Source organism: Carassius carassius, chromosome 8 (assembly GCF_963082965.1).
Source record: "Carassius carassius chromosome 8, fCarCar2.1, whole genome shotgun sequence".
Taxonomy (NCBI): Eukaryota; Metazoa; Chordata; class Actinopteri; order Cypriniformes; family Cyprinidae; genus Carassius; species Carassius carassius.
This window is the reverse complement of record NC_081762.1, coordinates 33,126,017-33,149,158: the sequence shown is the minus strand read 5'-3', so window position 1 is coordinate 33,149,158 and position 23,142 is coordinate 33,126,017. Positions and strand designations below refer to the sequence as shown.

Here is a 23,142-nt window from a genome sequence, read left to right as displayed (position 1 = left end):
CAGCATTCCAAATCAACCTTTCCCACGGGAACCAAGACCTCCAGAACCCATGCAATTATGCACTCCATCACCTGGGACATCATCTCCAGCCGCTGCTTCACCACCACCTTCTTCATCTTCAGGGGTACAGTATGACCTGCCTAGAACTCTCCCAACACCTGGAAGAGAGATTGGTCAACTCACTGCACGAGCACAAGGTAACTGGGACCAGTTGCATGATTTCATGACCAAACAAGAGAAAGCTGTAACTGAACTCACTAATGAATTCAAGTCCAACTCGTCCAGCCATGAGAGCCAGATCACTAAACTCGCTGGAAAGATGGACGAAATCAAGCAACAACTCTCCACTACATTATCTGCAAACAAGCAGCAAGCTGAAACTGAGTCTGATCAGACAATTAAAGCTATGAAGGTAGAGAATACCTTAGTGGGAGAAGTGCGCTTTATGGTGCAACAGTTGCAGTCTGAGATTCAACAGGACATTCAATCAGTTCAACAGCACTTTAAGAAGGATTCTAATCAACTGCTGGAAAAAAGTAGTCAATTGACATTACTCACTGACAAATTGTCCACAAACATGAAAGAACTGCAAACTAAAATGGAAGCAAAGTTTGAGAGTCAAGAAAAAAGAATAACTGACCTGAGTGGGAAAAGTATTTCTCTTCATAACCCTTATCTCAATCACCATCACAAGTGACTCATCCAGCAGCCCCTGCTACTGCTGTTAAAACTGACCACATCAAGCTAACATTTCCCGCATTTGGAAGGCCAGCTGACGACCCAGATCCTTTGTTGTACATAACACGATGTCAAGACTTTCTTGCTGTACATCCTCTAATGGACGCTGATATCTTGGCCACCTTCAGGACAGTTTTATATGGCACTGCGCGTGACTGGTGGGAAGTGGCAAGATCATCTGTCACAACATGGAGTGAGTTTCAGTCTGTTTTTCTTGCTGCTTTTCTAGCTGAGGACTATGAAGATGAGTTGGCTGAACGTGTCCGCCATCGGATTCAAGGCGAAAAGGAGTCCATAAGGGATTTTGCTTTCACCTACAGAGCTCTCTGTAAAAGATGGAAACCAAGTTTAACTGAAGCAGACATAGATATATGATCCTTAAAAACATAAAACCTTACCTCGCTAGTCATCTTCGTAGCCATGTAACCACCGTGGAAGAGTTAGTTCGACTGGGTCACCAACTGGAGAAAGACCATGAAACACAGAAGCAGTGTGACAGCATAGCTGGTTCCAAAACTGTTGTCGCATCACCCAGAGGGATGACTCCTGTCCAACCTGCTGTACAATGTTGGCGATGTAGAGGACTTCACGCACCAGGTACATGCCCTCACTTTACTTCTCCAGCTCAATCAACCCCGTCTTCAGGTTATAAGCCACCTAGCAACAAACGGAATTTCCAGTCACCCAAGCCACCTGGCCAACCTTCCAACAATTCAGTGTCTTCAACAACTATGAAGAATTCTCAATCACCCCCAGGTAAACCCATTTCCACCATTACAGCTAGAAGTACATCATCTACTCCTATCAATCCTGTCAGCGTGCCTCAACAGTTAATTGTGCCTGTTAGTGTTGGCTCATGGAAGGGAAAAGCCATTGTGGACACAGGTGCAAGCTATACCCTTATCCATGAGTTTCTCTGGAAGAACATTGCTCAATCACCCCATGATCTCCAACCCTGGACACTTGGACCTTTGTATCTTGCTAACGGTGAAGCAGAGGTTCCTCTTGGATGGCTGAATGTCTCAATTAATATTCATGACAAAGTATTCACCATACCAGCTGCAGTTCTAGCACCCAGGGCTCTGTCATATTCAGTAGTCCTGGGCCTGGATTTCATCTTCTTTAGTGGTTTACAAATAAGTGTAATCGACAAAAAGTATACCTTCAAATCTACTCCTGATGTGGAACACCCATTCCAACCAGGCTATGCAAGTGTACCTGAGAACAGACCCAGAAAAGGAAAGCAACAAGGTAATACCAACCAGAGTATCTCTCTCTTGAGTTCAATCCCTCCCCCTCAAACCAAATTTACATTCAGCACAGATGACATGGACATAAAAACTTTATTGACAGTGCAGTAAATGGAGCCCACTTACCGGCTGATGGAAAATGCCAGCTACGTCAAGTCCTGGAGGCCAATCCAGAGGTATGTGCACTCAGACCAGGTCGCACTGATGTTCTCCAACATCGTATTTACCTCACCCAACAAGTACCAATAAAACAACGACCCTATCGCATGTCCCCTGCCAAACAAGCTGTTGTGGAGAAACAACTGGAAGAAATGTTGAGTGCAGGCATTGTGAAACCTTCTCATTCAGGTTGGGCCTCACCTGTCGTCCTTGTCCCCAAAAAAGATGGGAGTCTCCGGTTTTGTGTAGACTACCGTAAGGTAAATGCTGTTACGGAAAGTGACGCATACCCACTGCCAAACATCGCAGAGATATTGGAATCTCTTTCTGGAGCTGCTATTTTTTCAACCATTGATCTGAATAGCGGTTACTGGCAGGTGACCATGGACCCTGAAAGTACAGCGAAGACAGCATTTATTACACCATTTGGATTATTTCCAGTTTAATGTAATGCCATTTGGATTGAAAAATGCCCCAGCTACCTTCCAAAGATTAATGGAAATGGTTTTGGGCGAACTACGTGGTCACAATTGCTTTGTGTACATAGATGACATTATCATCTATTCCCCAACCATTGAACAGCACTTCCTTGACATCCAGAGTGTCTTATACAAGCTGAAAAAAGCAGGCCTGACTATCAACCTTAAAAAAAGCAAATTCTGTCTGCAGGAACTAGCGTTCCTAGGCCATGTCTTGAGTATTCAAGGCATCTCTGCTGATTCCAGCAAAGTTGAAGTTATTCGTTCTTACCCAATTCCAAGAAACCTCAAGGAGGTCCAGCGATTCCTTGGTTTAGCCGGGTGGTACCACTGGTTTGTCCCATTCTTTTCCCAGATCGCTGAACCCCTCAATGCCCTGAAGAAGAAGGACAGAGTTTTCCAGTGGACGCCGCAATGTCAGCAGGCTTTTGAGCAGTTGAAAATAAGCTTGATGACACCTCCCATTCTGGGACACCCAAATTTACAGCACCCCTTCATTGTCTACACAGATGCTAGTGAGACCGGTCTGGGCGCTGTGCTGACACAGAAGGACCATGATAAAGAGGAAGTCATAGCTTATGCTAGCAGAGCTTTGAACAAAGCTGAAGTGAATTATTCTGCAACGGAAAAAGAATGCTTGGCAGTAGTTTGGGCTCTGGAGAAGTGGCAGCATTATCTGGAACACAAGTTGTTTACTGTTGTTACGGATCACTCTGCACTGCAGTGGGTGATGGGGTCCACCAAGACCTCAAGTCGTTTAATCAGATGGGCCCTACGACTGCAAAGATTCGATTTCATTGTTGAATACCGGAAGGGAAAGCTAAATGTGGCACCTGACGCTCTCTCTCGAATCCCCATCAGAGTGAGTTGCAACTTGTATGCCAGCCACAAGGAGTCAGAGGATCTCCCAATCTCTCTGGATAAGATCTGGGAAGAACAACATAAAGACACCGTAATCATGAAAATTTTGCAGACCATGGCAGAAGGTGATGACAACCTGAAAGGACAATATGAAGTACTGGAAGACAAGCTTTACCGTAAAGCTCACCTGGCTGACAATCAGCTGCATTATCGTGTTTGTGTTCCTAGTAGCCTCATTCAACAGGTACTTCAGCATTATCATGCTAGCCCCTTGAGTGGCCATGGAGGAATATTCAAGACCTATAAGAGAATTCAAGAAGTGGCTTTCTGGCCAGGAATGTGGAATGATGTCAAGAAATGGGTAAAGAGATGTGTAAAATGTCAACAACTTAAGAGTGACAATCAAAAACCTGCTGGCAAACTGCAACACACCACTGTCACTCACCCCAATGAAATGTTGGGTTTGGACATAATGGGGCCTTTGCCGTGTAGTTCCAGCCGAAATGCATATCTCTTAGTCTTCATCGACTACTTCACTCGATGGGTTGAGATGTTCCCCATTCGAAATGCCAATGCACAAACGGTTGCTGCCATTTTCAGGAAGGAGATTCTGACCAGATGGGGTGTGCCTGATTTCTTGCTGTCTGATAGGGGTACACAATTTGTTTCGTCTGTATTTAAGGATGTCTGCGAAAAATGGAAGGTAACTCCTAAACTGACAACTGCATACCATCCTCAGACCAACATGACTGAGAGAGTCAACCGCACACTTAAATACATGATAGCGGCATACCTAGATGAAAATCACAACAAGTGGGATCAATATTTATCAGAGTTCAGATTTGCCATCAATTCTGCTGTCCAAGAGACCATAGGGATGACTCCAGCGGAACTGCAACTGGGAAGAAAGCTACAGAGTCCAATGGACAAACTTCTCCGAGGTAAAAATCTCAATCCTGATGTGCCAGCATACGATGTTGTTCATTGTTTAACCCAGCTTCAATCCAAAGCTATGGAAAACAGCAAAAAGGCTCATGTTAGACAAACAAAAAATTACAACAAACACAGACGAGAACTAACATTTAAAAAAGAAGATCGTGTGTGGATAAGGAACTTTCCACAATCTAGTGCAAAAGCTAAATTCACTGCTAAACTACCAAGTAAATGGAAAGGTCCTTACCGTGTAATAAAACAGCTGGGTCCACTGAATTACCGTGTTGCACTGGAGACTACTGGAGAAGATGTTCGAACAACCCATGTGTGCAATATGAAAATGTGCTACCCGACAGCCGAAGAGTTAGAGTCCCAAAGTAAGGAAAAACTCCTAAAAATATTCCAAGACAACTCTGATGAAGAAGATGAGTTTCTGGGATTTTAACACTCCCAAATAAACAACCATGGGTTGTTTTCTTTCAGGGGGGGAAGAGCGTGTGACAGTACAGTAAACTATACAGCCATGTTTACGTTTACTTTCACTTTCACTTTCAACGGAAAGGGTGGAGTGAGTAATTAATGGCGGAAAGGGAAATGGAGGTGAGGCCTATTTAGTCAGGTGGAAGGAGGACACGGCATCGGGGTATGTTTCGATTCGTGAGAAGGAGAGTGAAGTAAATGGTTACCATGTGGAGTGGAAGGCGGCGTTTGTTTGAACTGAGGCTTCCCGCGCACGCTGTCTGATGCGACGTGGAGTCTTGCGATTCCATAGCGACGCACCTTAAAGATCGGCTGTTGTTGGTGAGCGGTTCACTCTCAAACGAGTCCAAGGCGTTAAACTTCCTTCCTGGAGCCAGACGAGGTCCAACTACACTCTCCAGTTTGCGATTCTGTCCGCCAAAATTGGTCAGTGTGCCCGACGCGCAATCTCACACTACACTCATTAACACGCTATCAGACACACACACATTCCATTCAGATCCGCACATTTGTTTTATTGCTTATTCGTGCTTTTTGATTAAGTTGAATGCCTTATCGTTGATCTTTAAAGTTTTGCATTTTGTTTGAGTATTCAACCACGAAATGTGAATTCAAAATGTTTTTTCCTCTTTCTCTTTTGGTTATATGTAAAGTTTGGCGTGAATATGGACACACGAATCTGCCAGTGTTGACGCCCAGCTAGAGTGTGACCAGTATGACCTGGGATTTCCTTTATAGCGTTGTGATTGTGTGAACACTGATTTGGAACTGAGAAATTTAACTGTTACGTTAAGAACTATATCTATCTATTTCTTTATTTACTGTTTGTTTGGTTGTTTTTTTCGAAATAAGTATTTTTTTTTTATAATGTTTATGGACATTATGCAATAAATTCCAACTTGTTTTGAAATACTTGTTTTTGTATGTAATCAGTGGTTTTCTTTTGCTATCCTGGGTTGTTTGATTTTTGTCAGTTTTAGAAAACTGTCTGGCGCCCGAATTTGTCGTTAAAAAAATAATAATTTAAGTTTAGGGCAGCCACCACCACTGTTACACTGTGTTCCTAATTAATGTTGTTCAGTTGCATTGACACAATCCTTTTTGTTTAAAGCGCAATTTAAAAAAAAAAAAAAAAAGAGTCCAAACAATGACCCCTGCAACGGGTAGTGTTCAAAATGTTATGCGACTTTAGCTAATGATGGGTCCATCCGGAATTTGACGGTGCTAGGGCTGTGTCAGCGTCAGAAAAAGCCATGCATTGTTCAGTTATGTCGGTGCAGTAGCGTCGGTTGGGGGAGAAACGGCAGCATGCGCAGCTCCTCGTTAGTATAGTGGACAGTATCTCCACCTGTCACGCGGAAGACCGGGGTTCGATTCCCCGACGGGGAGAGCTAGCTCTTTTCGGCTTCCGAACGATCCATCCAAAAGTTTTGGGAGGAGCCACAGGTCACAGAAGGAGTTCTGCTTCGACATCAGCCCGAGCCAAAGGACATGCGTTGGCCGGGAATCGAACCCGGGTCAACTGCTTGGAAGGCAGCTATGCTCACCACTATACCACCAACGCAGTCAGCAGTCAGCCACTTGCGCCGTCGCTAAGAAGGCTCAAAGTGCACGAGTCGCCGATAGGGCTAGAGGAGCTGATGAGATCTTTGTTTGGACCCGTCACTAAAGAGAGCCTTCCAGAATTTGCATCCCGTCACGTACAAGAAAGTGCTGCATTCCCATGCCAGCTAAATAAACACTAAGTGCTGACAGCGCAAACGCAGAGAGTGCAAATACAGACGATGACCAGTGGCACGCCCTCCTGCAGCGTGTTGGCGGACGGCCAAATTGATTCTGCTCTTGACATTTCGATGTAGCTCTGCTGTGAGCAGGGCACCCAAAAATACAGGTCACTCGCAAAAGTTCCCCTCCACGGAAATCTTTAGTAAAAGGCGAAAGATTTATGCGACAATGAAGAGAAACTCGAGCTATGTCTACGACCCCTCGGGCCTGTGCGCTGCCTCTGGTAAACCACTACGCTCGCCAAGGGTCATCAAGGGTGACGACGCCTGCCCACATGCGTTTCGTCAGCCCCCCCCCCCCCAACTCCAAAAGGGAGGAGTAAAACTCACAAAAGTCCCCTCGGTCCACCAATAACCACAAGCCAAATCAAGGCAATCTCTTTCTCATGCCTCCATCTGAAAAGTTGGAGCAAATCTTATATGAATAAAAGAGTCTTTTAAAGAAATCCCTTATTCCGAGGTCACCGTAGCCACCAGATCCAGTCTGTATCCAGATCAGTGGGCCGCTTCAGTTACCCGGATCCAGTCAGTATCCAGACAAGATGGTTGATCAACACCTAGAAAGCACCTCTATGGCCCTGAAACACCTCTAGCCCTATCGGACAACTAGATGAGCCCCAGATACAGATCCCCTGTAAAGACCTTGTCTCAGACGACCACCAGGACAAGACCACAGGAAACAGATGATTCTTCTGCACAGTCTGACTTTTCTGCAGTCTGGAGCTGATTTGCTGGTTTCTTCTGACCAGAGGAGAACTGTCTCCCCGACTGAGCCTGGTTTCTCACCGGGTTTTTTCTCCATTTTTTCACCGATCGAGTTTTGGTTCCTTTGGTTCCTCCTTTGGTTCCAGATACTATTTAAACTGAACTTAGCTGAATGATGACATCACCGATTTCAATGACGAAATGCCTTTAACTGTCATTTTGCTTTATTGACGCACTGTGTTCCTAATTAATGTTGTTCAGTTGCATTGACACAATCCTTTTTGTTTAAAGCGCAATTTAAAAAAAAAAAAGAGTCCAAACAATGACCCCTGCAACGGGTAGTGTTCCAAATGTTATGCGACTTTAGCTAATGATGGGTCCATCCGGAATTTGACGGTGCTAGGGCTGTGTCAGCGTCAGAAAAAGCCATGCATTGTTCAGTTATGTCGGTGCAGTAGCGTTGGTTGGGGGAGAAACGGCAGCATGCGCAGCTCCTCGTTAGTATAGTGGACAGTATCTCCGCCTGTCATGCGGAAGACCGGGGTTCGATTCCCCGACGGGGAGAGCTAGCTCTTTTCGGCTTCCGAACGATCCATCCAAAAGTTTTGGGAGGAGCCACAGGTCACAGAAGGAGTTCTGCTTCGACATCAGCCCGAGCCAAAGGACATGCGTTGGCCGGGAATCGAACCCGGGTCAACTGCTTGGAAGGCAGCTATGCTCACCACTATACCACCAACGCAGTCAGCCACTTGCGCCGTCGCTAAGAAGGCTCGAAGTGCACGAGTCGCCGATAGGGCTAGAGGAGCTGATGAGATCTTTGTTTGGACCCGTCACTAAAGAGAGCCTTCCAGAAATTGGATCCCGTCACGTACAAGAAAGTGCTGCCTTCCCATGCCAGCTAAATAAACACTAAGTGCTGACAGCGCAAACGCAGAGAGTGCAAATACAGACGATGACCAGTGGCACGCCCTCCTGCAGCGTGTTGGCGGACGGCCAAATTGATTCTGCTCTTGACATTTCGATGTAGCTCTGCTGTGAGCAGAGCACCCAAAAATACAGGTCACTCGCAAAAGTTCCCCTCCACGGAAATCTTTAGTAAAAGGCGAAAGATTTATGCGACAATGAAGAGAAACTCGAGCTGTGTCTACGACCCCTCGGGCCTGTGCGCTGCCTCTGGTAAACCACTACGCTCGCCAAGGGTCATCAAGGGTGACGACGCCTGCCCACATGCGTTTCGTCAGCCCCCCCCCACTCCAAAAGGGAGGAGTAAAACTCACAAAAGTTCCCTCGGTCCACCAATAACCACAAGCACAATCAAGGCAATCTCTTTCTCATGCCTCCTTCTGAAAAGTTTGGAGAAAATCTTATATGAATAAAAGAGTCTTTTAAAAAAATCCCTTATTCCGAGGTCACCGTAGCCACCAGATCCAGTCTGTATCCAGATCAGTGGGCCTCTTCAGTCACCCGGATCCAGTCAGTATCCAGACAAGATGGTGGATCAACACCTAGAAAGGACCTCTATGGCCCTGAAACACAGCGGAGACCGGGACAACTAGATGAGCCCCAGATACAGATCCCCTGTAAAGTCCTTGTCTCAGACGACCACCAGGACAAGACCACAGGAAACAGATGATTCTTCTGCACAGTCTGACTTTTCTGCAGCCTGGAGCTGATTTGCTGGTTTCTTCTGACCAGAGGAGAACTGTCTCCCCGACTGAGCCTGGTTTCTCACCGGGTTTTTTCTCCATTTTTTCACCGATCGAGTTTTGGTTCCTTGCCTCTGTCGCCTCTGGCAGGCATAGCTGGGGACTCTTCATGTACAGCGATATCGTTGACTTGATTGCAAATTATTGCACAGATACTATTTAAACTGAACTTAGCTGAATGATGACATCACCGATTTCAATGACGAAATGCCTTTAACTGTCATTTTGCTTTATTGTCGCACTGTGTTCCTAATTAATGTTGTTCAGTTGCATTGACACAATCCTTTTTGTTTAAAGCGCAATTTAAAAAAAAAAAAAAGAGTCCAAACAATGACCCCTGCAACGGGTAGTGTTCCAAATGTTATGCGACTTTAGCTAATGATGGGTCAATCCGGAATTTTTTTTTTTATTTATTTTTTTTTTTTTTATAATTGTTTTTATTATGCATGAGCAAAGAAAGACAAAGAGACAAAACAATAAACAACCTTGTCAACCTGGTTTTCCTTCCAAGTCTATCCAAGTATTAACCAATACTAAACAATATCCTCTGTGCAATAGGGGGGGAATAAAAAAAATAAATAAATAAATAAATAAAATAATTCACAATAAACATTCCCCTTCACTTTATACATACAGCACTTTTCTTTCCCTCTTCCCCCCTCCCTTTTTTAAAAAATTAGAACAAACATAAACAAAACAAGCTAACAAACCAAAGTAATAACAATAATAATAATGATGTCTCATTTACACACACACACACACACACACACACACAAATTACACTGGTGGTGCTCCTTGGGTGAACTGTTGAGAGAGAGAGAAAAAAAAAGAAAAAAATAATTTAACATTGCCATGTTAAATTTACAAACAAATAAAAATAAAATACAAAATAAATTAAGGTAGCGTTGGGCTAATTACAGGGCATCAAATATTGGTTTCCACACCGAATTAAACTGTTTTTGTTTATTTTTGTCCACTGACAGAGTTTTCTCGATGTTTAGATAATATTTCATTACATTTTTCCATTTATCCAAACCTGGGGTATCAGTGTTTTTCCAATTTTGTAACAACAGTTTCTTATAGACTAAAGAGGAGAATATTAACTGCCATCCCATAGGATATTTTATTTTTGTTACATTTTGAAGTAAACAAGCTTCTGGTGTAAATACAAATCTCTGCTTACAGATGTTAGAGAGCCATCTCTCAATATCAAACCAGGTTTTCTTTATTTTTTCACAGTACCAAAATGAATGAGTGAGATAATCACTACTACCGCATTTTAAGCAGGTGGGGGGGGGGGGGGGGTGCATCAAACTTATGAATTCTGTCCCTACTATAATAAATTCTAGTCATTAGCTTATATTGAATCAATCTAAGATTTTCGTTGGATATGACTTTATATGTTAAATTCAAGCACTCCTTCCATTTTGTTTTAGCATTGAAGTCCTTTATATCTCTATCCCATCCTTCATATATCTTGCTTAGCAGATTACAATTGATTACGACATTATTGAGATAATCATACATAACACTTATACATTTTTTCTTTTTCTTACTTTCTTCCCAAAGGGTCTTTATCTTTTCAGGAACATCATTCACTATATCACAGTTCTCTTTGACCCAGATTTTTAACTGCATATATTTAAATATCTCTGAATCTTTTAATTTAAATTTATCTTTCAGTGTATCAAATGAGGATATATTATTTAAGCAAATATTATCTGATAATGTTTTGATACCTCCATTCATCCAAGTTTTCCACATTAATTTAGTACCTTGAATTCTAACAGACGGATTGTTCCAAATCTTAATATGTGTTGGAGTGCCGATCTCCATCCCTAAAATCTGCTTAGTTTTTTTCCACATATTTAATGTACTATTGACAACAAAGTTATCAGTCTTTACTTTTTTCTTGGAGAACAAGATGGATAGTAAACTATTTGGTTGTAGTTGATGATTTTCGATAACCAGCCATGGGTCTTCATTAGTATTATTAATAATACGATCAATATAAAACATCTGAGCTGCTATCTGATACAATTCCATATTAGGGAGGTTTAACCCTCCTTCCCTCCATTCCGCAAATAAGCTTAATTTATATTCATTTTTGCCTATAGTAATACCCGTTATGTTATCTGTCTGTCTTATTTTCTCAGCCAAGGGTTCAATAGCCATCGCGAACAGCGCTGGAGATAATGGACAGCCTTGAGCAGTACCTCTGCTTAAAGAAAATGCCTCAGAAAGAACGCCATTGGTGTAGACTTGTGCTTTGGGGGCTCTATACACTGTTTCTACCATATTAATAAATTCTACTGGGAATTCAAATGTTTCAAGCACTTTATACAAATATGACCATTCAAGGCGATCGAATGCTTTTTCAGCATCAACCGCCATCAAAGTCAAATCTATATTATGTTTTTTTGCATATTGTGTTAAGGATATACATGTTCTAACATTAGTTCTAAGATCCCTATTAGGAATAAACCCAGTTTGATTATGGTGGATAATGCTAGGTAAAATTAATGCCAATCTATTATTCATTACTTTTGTTATGATTTTCTTATCACAATTGATTAAACTAATAGGCCTAAAATCAGAAGGCTTATTACATTCACGACCTGGTTTTGGTATCACAGAAATAGTTGAAAGATACATAGTTTCTGGCAACTTTTGTTGATTAACAAATGAATTCACAACCTCCATGAACAAAGATCTAATATTTGGCCAAAATGTTGAGTAAAACTCGATAGGGAGGCCATCTATTCCTGGGGCCTTTTTTTCCGGAAATGCCTTAATTGCAGCTTCAATCTCAGAGGTTGCAAAGACTTTCCGTATATCTTCCTTTTGATGATCTGATAAGCACTGTAATTTGACTGATTTAAGGAAGGAATCTGAGTCATCTTTAACCTCTGCTGTATACAAATGTTCATAAAATTGCTTAAATCTTTTATTAATAATGGCATTGTTTGTAATAACCTCATCCGATTCTTCCTCTTTTAAAGATATAGACTGAGTCTTTGCAACCCTTTTGACCAATGATGCCAGGTGTTTACCCGATTAATTAGCTGAAATATAATTAAGCTTATTCGAATTATGTCTAAAGTCTTTAACTTTATCCATCAGCATAGTATCCATTTCTATTTTCTTTTCTTGCAATTTACTTTTTTTTTGTTTGGTCTCCATTTTTAAGTTGTATTTCCATTAAATTAATGTCCTGTTTTATTTTAGCCATATTCTGCTCAAAACTAGCTTTCCTTTTTGCTGCGAAGGCTATCATTACCCCCCTTATATATGCTTTAAAGGAGTCCCATATAATACAGATATTTGGCTTATCTTGAAGATGAGGTTGCTGCACATTAGTTAAAATAAAAATATTAATTTGTTCTTTTACATAGGAAACAAATTCCATATCCATTAAATATTTCCTATTCATTCTCCAAATTCTATGATGTAAAGTGTTTTCCTTCGGAGTCATGGTGCAGACAACTGAAGCATGATCAGATATTATAATATTGTCAATTTCACATGATATACAATTATTAATTCCCTCTTGAGACACAAACAGATAATCCAATCTACTATAACTATTCTGAGGACTTGAATAATAAGTGTAATCTTTTGAGTTTGGATGTAAGGTCCTCCATATATCTTGAAGAGCATTGACAGAAAGAAATTTCTGTAAATGTTTTGGAACATTGGCCTTCCTAGTTTTTGTTGTACTGTCACAAACACTAAAAATGCTATTTAGGTCTCCTCCCATAATTATCCGACCTGTTTGTGAACTATCCAATCTTGTTTGAATATCTTTTAAAAGGGCCATATTTGAGGCCGGAGGCCTATAAATGCTCAAGAGCGTATGAAATTCCCCAAATAATTCACATTTGATTATAAGATATCGACCATACGGATCTGAATACTGTGACACTAGTTTAAAGGGTATTCTCTTATTAATCAGTATCCCAACTCCTCTACTTCTGGATGTATATACTGCCTCAAAAGCCTCCCCCACCCATCTTCTTTTCAAGTAATCTATTTGACCGGCTTTAAAATGGAGTTCTTGGAGAAAAACTATGTCAGCGGACATTTTTTCCAAATGATAAATAACTTTGTGTTTTTTTGAACCCTCCTGTAATCCATTTACATTCCAAGTTACTACTTTAAATGTGTTTAACATATCTTTTATACTCCTTATATGCATTTTTATTTGATCTTAACTACTATATAATTTTGTTTTTATTTTTTATATGTAAATGGAGTGATATAGGCCAAATTGCATAGCCCAACCCCATCTGTTGAATAGCTTTGTTCAAAAGTAGTAGGAAGCACCTAAAGAGTTCAAACAAACATTCATCCATCCATACCAGCATGTAACATATAAACAAATAACATATACCCTCTCCTTCCCCCCTCCCTTCCTTCCCAGGAAACATGCTTTGTTAGAGCTTAAACTCCCAACTCCATCTGGCGTAGAAACAGTGACTTCCAAATAGTTCAAATAATACCACCCCCCCCCCCTTTAAAAAAATAATAATAACAAACAAAAACCAACCAAAAAATAAAAATAAAAAAAAAAAATAAAAAAAAAAAGACTAGTAAAGAAAATTTACAACCAAATTAAATATAATTGTAGCAATTCTGCTTTACATAAACCTTTGCCAATATCCCATATTTCCTCAGACAAAAAAACAAAAAAAAAAACAAACAAAAAAAAAAAAATTAGAAAAGAAATAATTAAACAACCACTTTCCCATCCAACTGTACAATTAGGTCATATTCTTTATATTCAAATTTAATATCTTTAAGTCCAGTCTCATTTCTTCAACGGTGATTTAAGAGTAAATGCTCTTACCAGGTTCTGCAAGATCAGGTCATTTTATACCTAGGTACTTCTTTTTTAGTTCCAATCTAGCTTTCTCCGGTGAGGTAAAAGTATTTACGAGGTCTCCATCCTCCACATACAACGTCGCTGGGAATTTTAGAAAAGTCTTAATGTTGATCTGATGTAGCTGTTCTCTCAGAGGCCAGAACGCCTTCCTTTTCTCCCGCACCGCCGCAGACATGTCAGGCACTACTTTGAAGTTGCAACCCTCTATTTGCTTGCGGGTTCCTTTCCAAATATACAACTTCTTCTGATAGTGGTGCAGCTTGAAAATGATAGCGCGCGGATACCTGGTGTCATCTCTCTTGGCCCCAACGCAATGTGCCCTTTCAAAGTCCTCTTCTTTAAGCTCCAGCTTCCACTTATCCTTGAAAGTTTTAATCAAGAAAGCGGACATGGGCAAATCCTTTTCACTACCTTCCAAAACATTCAGCAAGCGCTGGTTGTTCTGACGATGCCTATTTTCCAGTTGGTCAATACAATCCAAAGCATCTTGTAGCTTCTTTTCAAGCGCACCTGTGCGGCTCACCTGCGCCTCCACCAAAACACCGTAATCATGCACCTCAGCCATCGCGTTCTCAAATCGGTTTTCGAAAGCCTCAATCCTCTTCACCGCGGAATCAAGCAGTGTGTTAGTAGAGGTATTGACTTGCAGTAGCTTGTTGAGTTTGGACTCGAGACCATCAAACCTGGCATTGTAGTCGAGGCCAGTTGCTTCCACTGCTGCTCCCGCACCTGCCATTTTCTGTCGTTGTTGCCTCGTGTGCGGTCTCCCTTTCGTACGCAGTCAATCCGGAATTTGACGGTGCTAAGGCTGTGTCAGAGTCAGAAAAAGCCATGCATTGTTCAGTTATGTCGGTGCAGTAGCGTCGGTTGGGGGAGAAACAGCAGCATGCACAGCTCCTCGTTAGTATAGTGGACAGTATCTCCGCCTGTCACGAGGAAGCCCGGGATTCGATTCCCCGACGGGGAGAGCTAGCTCTTTTTGGCTTCCGAACGATCCATCTAAAAAAGTTTTGGGAGGAGCCACAGGTCACAGAAGGAGTTCTGCTTCGACATCAGCCCGAGCCAAAGGACATGCGTTGGCCGGGAATTGAACCCAGGTCAAGTGCTTGGAAGGCAGCTATGCTCACCACTATACCACCAACACAGTCAGCAGTCAGCCACTTGCGCCATCGCTCGAAGTGCACGAGTCGCCGATAGGGCTAGAGGAGCTGATGAGATCTTTGTTTGGACCCATCACTAAAGGGAGCCTTCCAGAGTTTGCATCCCATCACATACAAGAAAGTGCTGCCTTCCCATGCCAGCTAAATAAACACTAAGTGCTGACAGCGCAAACGCAGAGAGTGCAAATACAGACGATGACCAGTGGCACGCCCTCCTGCAGCGTGTTGGCGGACGGCCAAATTGATTCTGCTCTTGACATTTCGATGTAGCTCTGCTGTGAGCAGAGCACCCAAAAATACAGGTCACTCGCAAAAGTTCCCCTCCACGGAAATCTTTAGTAAAAGGCGAAAGATTTATGCGACAATGAAGAGAAACTCGAGCTGTGTCTACGACCCCTCGGGCCTGTGCGCTGCCTCTGGTAAACCACTACGCTCGCCAAGGGTCATCAAGGGTGACGACGCCTGCCCACATGCGTTTCGTCACCCCCCCCCACTCCAAAAGGGAGGAGTAAAACTCACAAAAGTCTCCTCGGTCCACCAATAACCACAAGCCCAATCAAGGCAATCTCTTTCTCATGCCTCCATCTGAAAAGTTGGAGAAAATCTTATATGAATAAAAGAGTCTTTTAAAGAAATCCCTTATACCGAGGTCACAGATGCGCCAAAAAGTATTTCAGACATGGTCCTGCCTCAAAAAAGGGAAAAGTTGCCGAATCCCAGGATCAAACCACGGACCTTTAGATCTTCAGTCTAACGGTCTCCCAACTGAGCTATTTCGGCTACAACAAACCTCTGCTTAGCAAGCAGGGATTTCAGTGAGATCACCCTACTCTTTGTCGGAGCTGAAGAGCACAGCAGAGATGAGCCCCCAGACAATAAAAACAGCTGGCCAGTACGGGGATCGAACCCGCGACCTTGGCGTTATTAGCACCACGCTCTAACCAGCTGGGCTAACCGGCCTGGCTTAGCCATCCTTGTCTGCCTGATTAGCAAAAACCTGCGATAATGTTTGTGAATGCAATGAGACAATAAAGCTTCACGTTTTAACCTGAACAAGGGCTCGTCTGGGATTTGAACCCGGGACCTCTCGCACCCAAAGCGAGAATCATACCCCTAGACCAATGAGCCTTCTTCTTCTGGTGAAATTAACCAAAATCCAACATTTTTTCTATGAATATTTTTACATTATTATGGGATATTCGGGGGATCCCTAGAGGGCGAGGGGCTTACCGTATGCGACCAACCACGAGTTCCTGGGTGGTCCGTTTCCTGAGTTATAACGGTTCAAATTCCAAATTTTGGGGGGCTGTAACTCGGACCCCCGGGGTCATAGGGACTTGGGGCTGGTGTCGTCGCAAAGAGGGCCCCCTGGTCTGACTTTGTCCCGATTTTGGTGCAGCTTGGCCCCGTTTTGGCGGAGTTACAGCTTGGCAAAATGTGTGACATTTTGGTTAACATTCACCACGTGGTGAAATTAACCAAAATCCAACATTTTTTCTATGCATATTTCTTCAGTATAATGGGATAAAATTTACAAAAATTGATTCCTCTGAGTGCCCTGCGTACAGTAGAGGTGTTTTCTTTAATAATATGGCATACATTTGAAATAAATAAAGTTAAATACAGTTGCTATTTAATGAACATTGAGACACGCACCACATGTGGTGCACAAGTGTGCCAAAATTCTACGCTCGTTTTTATGCAAATTCTTCAGTATTTTGGGATAAAACTTGCAAAAATGGATTCCTCTGAATGCCCTTTGTACAGTACAAGTGTTTTCTCTAGGCCTCATCATACAAATTTTCTTCCGACTTCCACCCCCCTCGAGCTGCCTTCTCTAGCCGGGGAGGGTGCACCCTGGCCGGCATGGATGAGTAGGTGCGAGGGGGGTGGATAGTACTATTATTTTGCTAATATCTCCGCAAAGCGGTGGACCCCGGGGCTGAAATTCGGGGGATCCCTAGAGGGTCGAGGGGCCTACCGTATGCGACCACCCTCGAGTTCCTGGGTGGTCCGGTTCCTTAGTTATAACGGATATAATTCCACATTTTGGGGGGCCGTAACTCGGACCCCCGGGGTCATAGGGACATGGGCCTGTGTCGTCGGATAGAGGGCCCACTGGTCTGACTTTGTCCCAATTTTGGTGCAGTTTGGCCCCGTTTTGGCGGAGTTACAGCTTGGCAAAATGTGTGACATTCTGGTTAACATCACCTCATGTGGTGAAATTAACCAAAATCCAACATTTTTTCTATGCATATTTCTACAGTATTATGGCATAAAATTTACAAAAATGGATTCCCCTTAGTGCCCTGAGTACAGTACAAGTGTTTTCTCTAGGCCTCATTCTAATATTTTTATTCCGACTTCCACCCCCCTCGAGCTGCCTTCTCTAGCTTGTTTCAAATCATCAGCTCATTAGAGACTGCAAGACCTGATTTGGGTGTGTCTAATAAGGGAGACAATAAAAATGTGCAGGGCAGGGGTGCCTCCAGGACAGGTTTGAAAACCACTGCCCTAAATAGACAGACTGAGCATCGATGCAATGCGGCCACACTCTCTACGTTAGTTAAGTTTTTTGGACTAAAAGCTGCCGAAAAGTATTTCAGACATTGTCCTGCGCAAACTGGTTGCAAAATAGGCAGGGCACCAGAAACATCTGAGACACAACAGGGGCAGTGAGTGTGTCAGGAACCAATGGGTGTGGTGCTGTCGGCCTGGGACAAATTGGCCTTAACTGGGTGGACGTGGCTGAACGCTGAGGGTGTACGGCTGATGGCCAGATTGAAGTTGCTGTGGCAGATGTACAGGTAGCTGAGGGCCCAATCTTTCTAAACTTGGTCTTTGCTGTCCAGCTGTGTCTGGTGGCATCTGGTAGGTATGCAACTGGTGGCTATATTGTGGAGGCACAACAGGCTGTACTCGTGCTGGAGGCAAAGCATCCAAAGCCACTGGACGTGCCTCTGGAAGGTCCAGCCCTTGCAACAGCAAAGAGACCTCCTGACCCTTTAAACGGTTATTGTGCCACGTCGTAAGAGTCCTCTGATTTACCTCAACTAGCTGAAGGGTTGTGTCACTCATCACCGTTCCATTGCTCAAGATTAGCTGCCGAATTCTTCTGTAATCACGAAGAATGAGATCCCATCTAGACAGAGATTCTGTCCGCTGTTTCTTGGGGCTTCGGTGGATGTTACATAACCTTGAAAATCATTTCAACAAGGCAACAGCAATTAGGCCACTGTGCTGGAGAGCTGCTAGAACCCAAAACACACCTTTTTGTGCTTTTGACACCAGGAGTGAAGACAGCTTTCTTTTTCGGGGACCTAAAACGTCCTGTAAGTAGCCTGTCTTGATGACGAGCAGCATACACTACCCTGTCTTTATAAAATTTGTCCAGGTTCTGCCAAAAACCCACAATGGTCGCAACTTGTTGGTTGGTAAGTGTGAGGCTTGTCTGTGTGCGCAGCTCCACCAGACACTCCACCAACGCATCCACCCGGTCCATTCCAGGAATGCAGTGCTCGTCAACAGCCTGGAAATATATAACTGTTGGTTAGGTATTTACATGCTGTTAAGTAAGTTTACTGCTTAATGGCAAATAACTAAATGAGTCACAATTCATATAGAAAAGGAAAATTTACCATTGCTGAGGGTGTATCTAAAGGAGCCTGGACACTGAGCAGTGGTGGAGTCTGGACACTGGGCACTGGTGCAGCTACACTGGGCACTGGTGCAGCTGAAGGAGCCTGGACTCTGAGCAGTGGTGAAGCCAGGACACTGGGCACTGGTGCAGCTGAAGAAGCCCGGACTCTGAGCAGTGGTGGAGCCTGGACACTGGGCACTGGTGCAGCTGAAAAAGCCCGGACTCTGAGCAGTGGTGGAGCCTGGACACTGGGCACTGGTGCAGCTGAAGGAGCCCGGACTCTGAGCAGTGGTGGAGCCAGGACACTGGGCACTGGTGCAGCTACACTGGGCACTGGTGCAGCTGAAGGAGCCTGGACACTGGGCACTGGTGCAGCTACACTGGGCACTGGTGCAGCTGAAGGAGCCTGGACACTGGGCACTGGTGCAGCTACACCGGGCACTGGTGCAGCTGAAGGAGCCCGGACACTGGGCACTGGTGGAGTCTGGACACTGGGCACTGGTGCAGCTGAAGGAGCCTGGACACTGGGCACTGGTGGAGTCTAGACACTGGGCACTGGTGCAGCTGAAGGAGCCTGGACACTGGGCACTGGTGGCGTCTGGACACTGGGCACTGGTGCAGCTGTAGGAGCCCGCACTCTGGGCAGTGGTGGAGCCTGGACACTGGGCACTGGTGCAGCTGAAGGAGCCCGGACTCTGAGCAGTGGTGGAGCCAGGACACTGGGCACTGGTGCAGCTACACTGGGCACTGGTGCAGCTGAAGGAGCCTGGACACTGGGCACTGGTGCAGCTACCCTGGGCACTGGTGCAGCTGAAGGAGCCTGGACACTGGGCACTGGTACAGCTACACCGGGCACTGGTGCAGCTGAAGGAGCCCGGACACTGGGCACTGGTGGAGTCTGGACACTGGGCACTGGTGCAGCTGAAGGAGCCTGGACACTGGGCACTGGTGGAGTCTGGACACTGGGCACTGGTGCAGCTACACTGGGCACTGGTGCAGCTGAAGGAGCCCGCACTCTGGGCAGTGGTGGAGCCTGGACACTGGGCACTGGTGCAGCTGAAGGAGCCTGGACACTGGTACTGGTGGAGTCTGGACACTGGGCACTGGTGCAGCTGAAGGAGCCTGGACACTGGGCACTGGTGGAGTCTGGACACTGGGCACTGGTGCAGCTACACTGGGCACTGGTGCAGCTGAAGGAGCCCGCACTCTGGGCAGTGGTGGAGCCTGGACACTGGGCACTGGTGCAGCTGAAGGAGCCTGGACACTGGGCACTGGTGCAGCTGAAGGAGCCTGGACAATGGGCACTGGTGCCGCTACACTGGGCACTTGTGCAGCTGAAGGAGCCTGGACACTGGGCCATGGTGGAGCCTGGACACTGGGCACTGGTGCAGCTACACTTGGCACTGGTGCAGCTGAAGGAGCCTGGACACTGGGCACTGGTGCAGCTACACTGGGCACTGTGTAGCTGCACCAGATTTCAGTGAGATCACCCTACTCTTTGTCGTAGCTGAAGAGCAGAGCAGAGATGAGCCCCCAGACAATAAAAACAGCTGGCCAGTACGGGGATCGAACCCACGACCTTGGGGTTATTAGCACCACGCTCTAACCAGCTGAGCTAACCGGCCTGGCTTAGCCATTCGTGTCTGCCTGATTGCAAAAAACCTGCCATAATGTTTGTGAATGCAATGAGACAATAAAGCTTAACATTTTAACCTGAACAAGGGCTCTTCCAGGATTTGAACCCGGGACCTCTCGCACCCAAAGCGAGAATCATACCCCTAGACCAGGTGCATCATGGGAATTTGTTTAACGTTCAATTATGAGTTATTTAAGCAAGATGTTTGAGTTCCTTTATTAGTAATGTTATACATGTTCATGTCTAAGTTAATTTGAGTTGATTCGGGTTCATTTACTGCCATGTTATAAAAAGGGGTGACTGTCACCGTCATGGAGAGAGATGTGTAGGGGAGTGACTTGTGATATGGCCTTGCCAGTGTAAGTTTGAATATTGAGTTCTGAAATTAAAGAGTAACAGACACTACTGCCTCCTGTTGGCTGGTTTGTTGATAACTCTTCACAAACAGAGACACTCATGGTCGTGCGGTGTATGGAACGCGAGTGCTCGCTCTCCCCACTAGCGAAAGTAAGTCGCGCCGTATAGGTGCTAGCACCCTGCTAGCCGTTAGGTTAAAATAAACAGTCTAGCTTAGCTCTAGTTAGCCCACGGTATTCGAACAACTGTACGTTGTTACATTGGTGTCAGAAGTGGGATTTAGGCCGTTTAGAAGACGGAGCTATGGAGCAAAGTATAGGCGAAATAGAGCGTGCTCTCAGAGAGAATTGTATCACGCTAGAGCGCCTGACAAATGAGGCGACGCAGAGAAACAGGGCTCCGCACTGGCCTGATGGCGCCAGCGTTCCCCGGACTGTGTATCGCTCTCTTAGGCATGGGCAGGATAAATCCGCGACTCTCACACCAACACGCCAAATCAGCGTCCAGGCTGGCCTCCCCTCACGATCACCCGCAAAGCTACCACGATACAGCGGGTTGACGCCCCTGGAGCCCTACCTGGCCCAGGTCGATCTGGCTGCTCTCCACGATGGATGGACCCGTGAGGAGACGGCGACTCACTTGGCCCTCGCCTTGGTGGGTTCTGCACTTCAGGTCCTCATCGATCTGTCTCCTGAAGAGCGACGTGATATCCAGGCCCTCACCGATGCCCTTAACAGCCGCTTCGGGCAGAGAACCTCTGCAGAGCAGAGCAGTGAAGAGCTTACTAACCGACGTCGACATGAAGAAGAGAGTGTGGGGGCATTCGCCGCTGACATACGTGTCCATGTTAGGAAAGGCTACCCTACCTTCCCAGCCACAGCGAGGGAAGAGCTGAGCCTCCATGCTTTCCTGCGGGGTCTTACACCTGAACGGCTACGTCAGCATGTCCGTTTGTCATCACCTCAAGATCTGAGTGAGGCACTGAGAGAGGCTGAGCGAGCTGAGGAAGTGCTGCAGGCTGGGCCGACAACAGGTCAATCTCCACTCCAGCGCCAGCTAGCAAGAGCAGCAGAACGAGAGCTTGACGGTGTCCAGTCTCAGGAGGAGGTCAGCCGGGCTCAACCAGTGACCCCCCGACGGAGGTCGAGACTAGACCGCTGCTTTCGCTGTGGAGAACCGGGGCACTTCGCCAGGGACTGCCCTGCCCCGAGTCCCCGGCCCCGGGCAACATCACCCCCGGGAAACGACCTTGGAGTGAGGCAGTGAGGGGACCCTCACCCCGTTCTTTGGCACCCCTCCACAATGACTGCCCTACTGTGGGGCGCTGTGGGCTTATCAGAGGATTGTACCTTGACTGTGTTATTGACGGACAGCCCTGCAGCGCCCTGGTGGATACGGGGTCCACCATTTGCTTGCTACGAAAAGGATTGTTGCCAGGGACGGCCGGTCCTCTTCCAGGGGACTGGACCCCCACCAATACCGAACTCCTCACCGTCACGGGTGAAAAGACAGTAATGCCTGGGAAGAAACTGTTGTCTGTGGCGGTGGGGATGAGCCAGACAAGCCATGAGTTCTGGCTCGCCGACATCAGAGATGAGTGCATTGTTGGTTTGGACTTGTTGGCCCACTGGGGAGCATGTGTCGACGTGCTGGGGTCCGCACTGTGCTTAGGTAATGAGAGTGTGCCGCTCCGGTCGGGTCGGAGTCATCATGGAGAGGCTGCCGCCCCGCAGCCACCGCTTAGACACCAGTGTTCACTGGCTCCGGCCCCCGGCCGCCATACAAGATCTGCAGAGACTCAAGGGGTGCTCCATGGGAGTATTGCAGCTCAGACTAGTGCATCCCAGTCATTAACACCGCACGCTCCTTTCACCCATCCATCACCTGAGACTGTTGCTGCTGTTGAGGAGTTGGGGCGGCGAAGCAGTGAGCATCTGAGCGTGCTGCAGCAGGAGCAGCTGCAATGCCTATTGAAAGACTTTGTGGACATTTTTGCTGCTCGAGAGGAGGACTGTACTAGAACAGATTTGGTGCAGCATCACATTGACACTGGCCCCGCTGCTCCCATTCGCTTGCGGCCCCACAGACTGCCTCTCGCCAAGCGCCAGGCTGCTGAAGAAATGATCCGAGATATGGCAGCTAACGGCATTATAGAGCCCTCAGACAGTCCCTGGGCTGCACCTATGGTCATGGTGCGGAAGAAAACGGGGGGGTGGCGCCCTTGCGTGGACTTTCGGCTGCTAAATTCGGTCACCCGCAAGGACTCATACCCACTTCCGCGCATTGATGACGCATTGGATTATGTTGCTGGATCCTGTTGGTTCAGCTCTTTGGATTGCGCAGTGGGTATTGGCAAGTGGAGCTGGCGG

The 23,142-nt window shown here is 45.7% G+C and overlaps 8 non-coding genes across 8 annotated transcripts; 1 reads left to right on the top strand and 7 right to left on the bottom strand.

Moving 5' to 3' along the window:
* Nucleotides 1–6,392: 6,392 nt before the first annotated feature.
* trnag-ucc (transfer RNA glycine (anticodon UCC)) lies at nt 6,393–6,464 on the bottom strand. Its single transcript has one exon. It is a non-coding gene; the product is annotated as a tRNA-Gly (tRNA).
* A 293-nt stretch (nt 6,465–6,757) lies between these two features.
* On the bottom strand, nt 6,758–6,873 carry LOC132145935 (U5 spliceosomal RNA). The gene has a single exon (XR_009434694.1). It is a non-coding gene; the product is annotated as a U5 spliceosomal RNA (small nuclear RNA).
* Nucleotides 6,874–7,881: 1,008 nt separating this feature from the next.
* Nucleotides 7,882–7,953, top strand: trnad-guc (transfer RNA aspartic acid (anticodon GUC)). Its single transcript has one exon. It is a non-coding gene; the product is annotated as a tRNA-Asp (tRNA).
* A 103-nt stretch (nt 7,954–8,056) lies between these two features.
* Nucleotides 8,057–8,128, bottom strand: trnag-ucc (transfer RNA glycine (anticodon UCC)). The gene has a single exon. It is a non-coding gene; the product is annotated as a tRNA-Gly (tRNA).
* Nucleotides 8,129–8,414: 286 nt separating this feature from the next.
* Nucleotides 8,415–8,529, bottom strand: LOC132145792 (U5 spliceosomal RNA). The gene has a single exon (XR_009434558.1). It is a non-coding gene; the product is annotated as a U5 spliceosomal RNA (small nuclear RNA).
* A 6,879-nt stretch (nt 8,530–15,408) lies between these two features.
* Nucleotides 15,409–15,523, bottom strand: LOC132145791 (U5 spliceosomal RNA). Its single transcript, XR_009434557.1, has one exon. It is a non-coding gene; the product is annotated as a U5 spliceosomal RNA (small nuclear RNA).
* A 503-nt stretch (nt 15,524–16,026) lies between these two features.
* On the bottom strand, nt 16,027–16,100 carry trnai-aau (transfer RNA isoleucine (anticodon AAU)). The gene has a single exon. It is a non-coding gene; the product is annotated as a tRNA-Ile (tRNA).
* Nucleotides 16,101–20,331: 4,231 nt separating this feature from the next.
* Nucleotides 20,332–20,405, bottom strand: trnai-aau (transfer RNA isoleucine (anticodon AAU)). Its single transcript has one exon. It is a non-coding gene; the product is annotated as a tRNA-Ile (tRNA).
* Nucleotides 20,406–23,142: the final 2,737 nt, after the last annotated feature.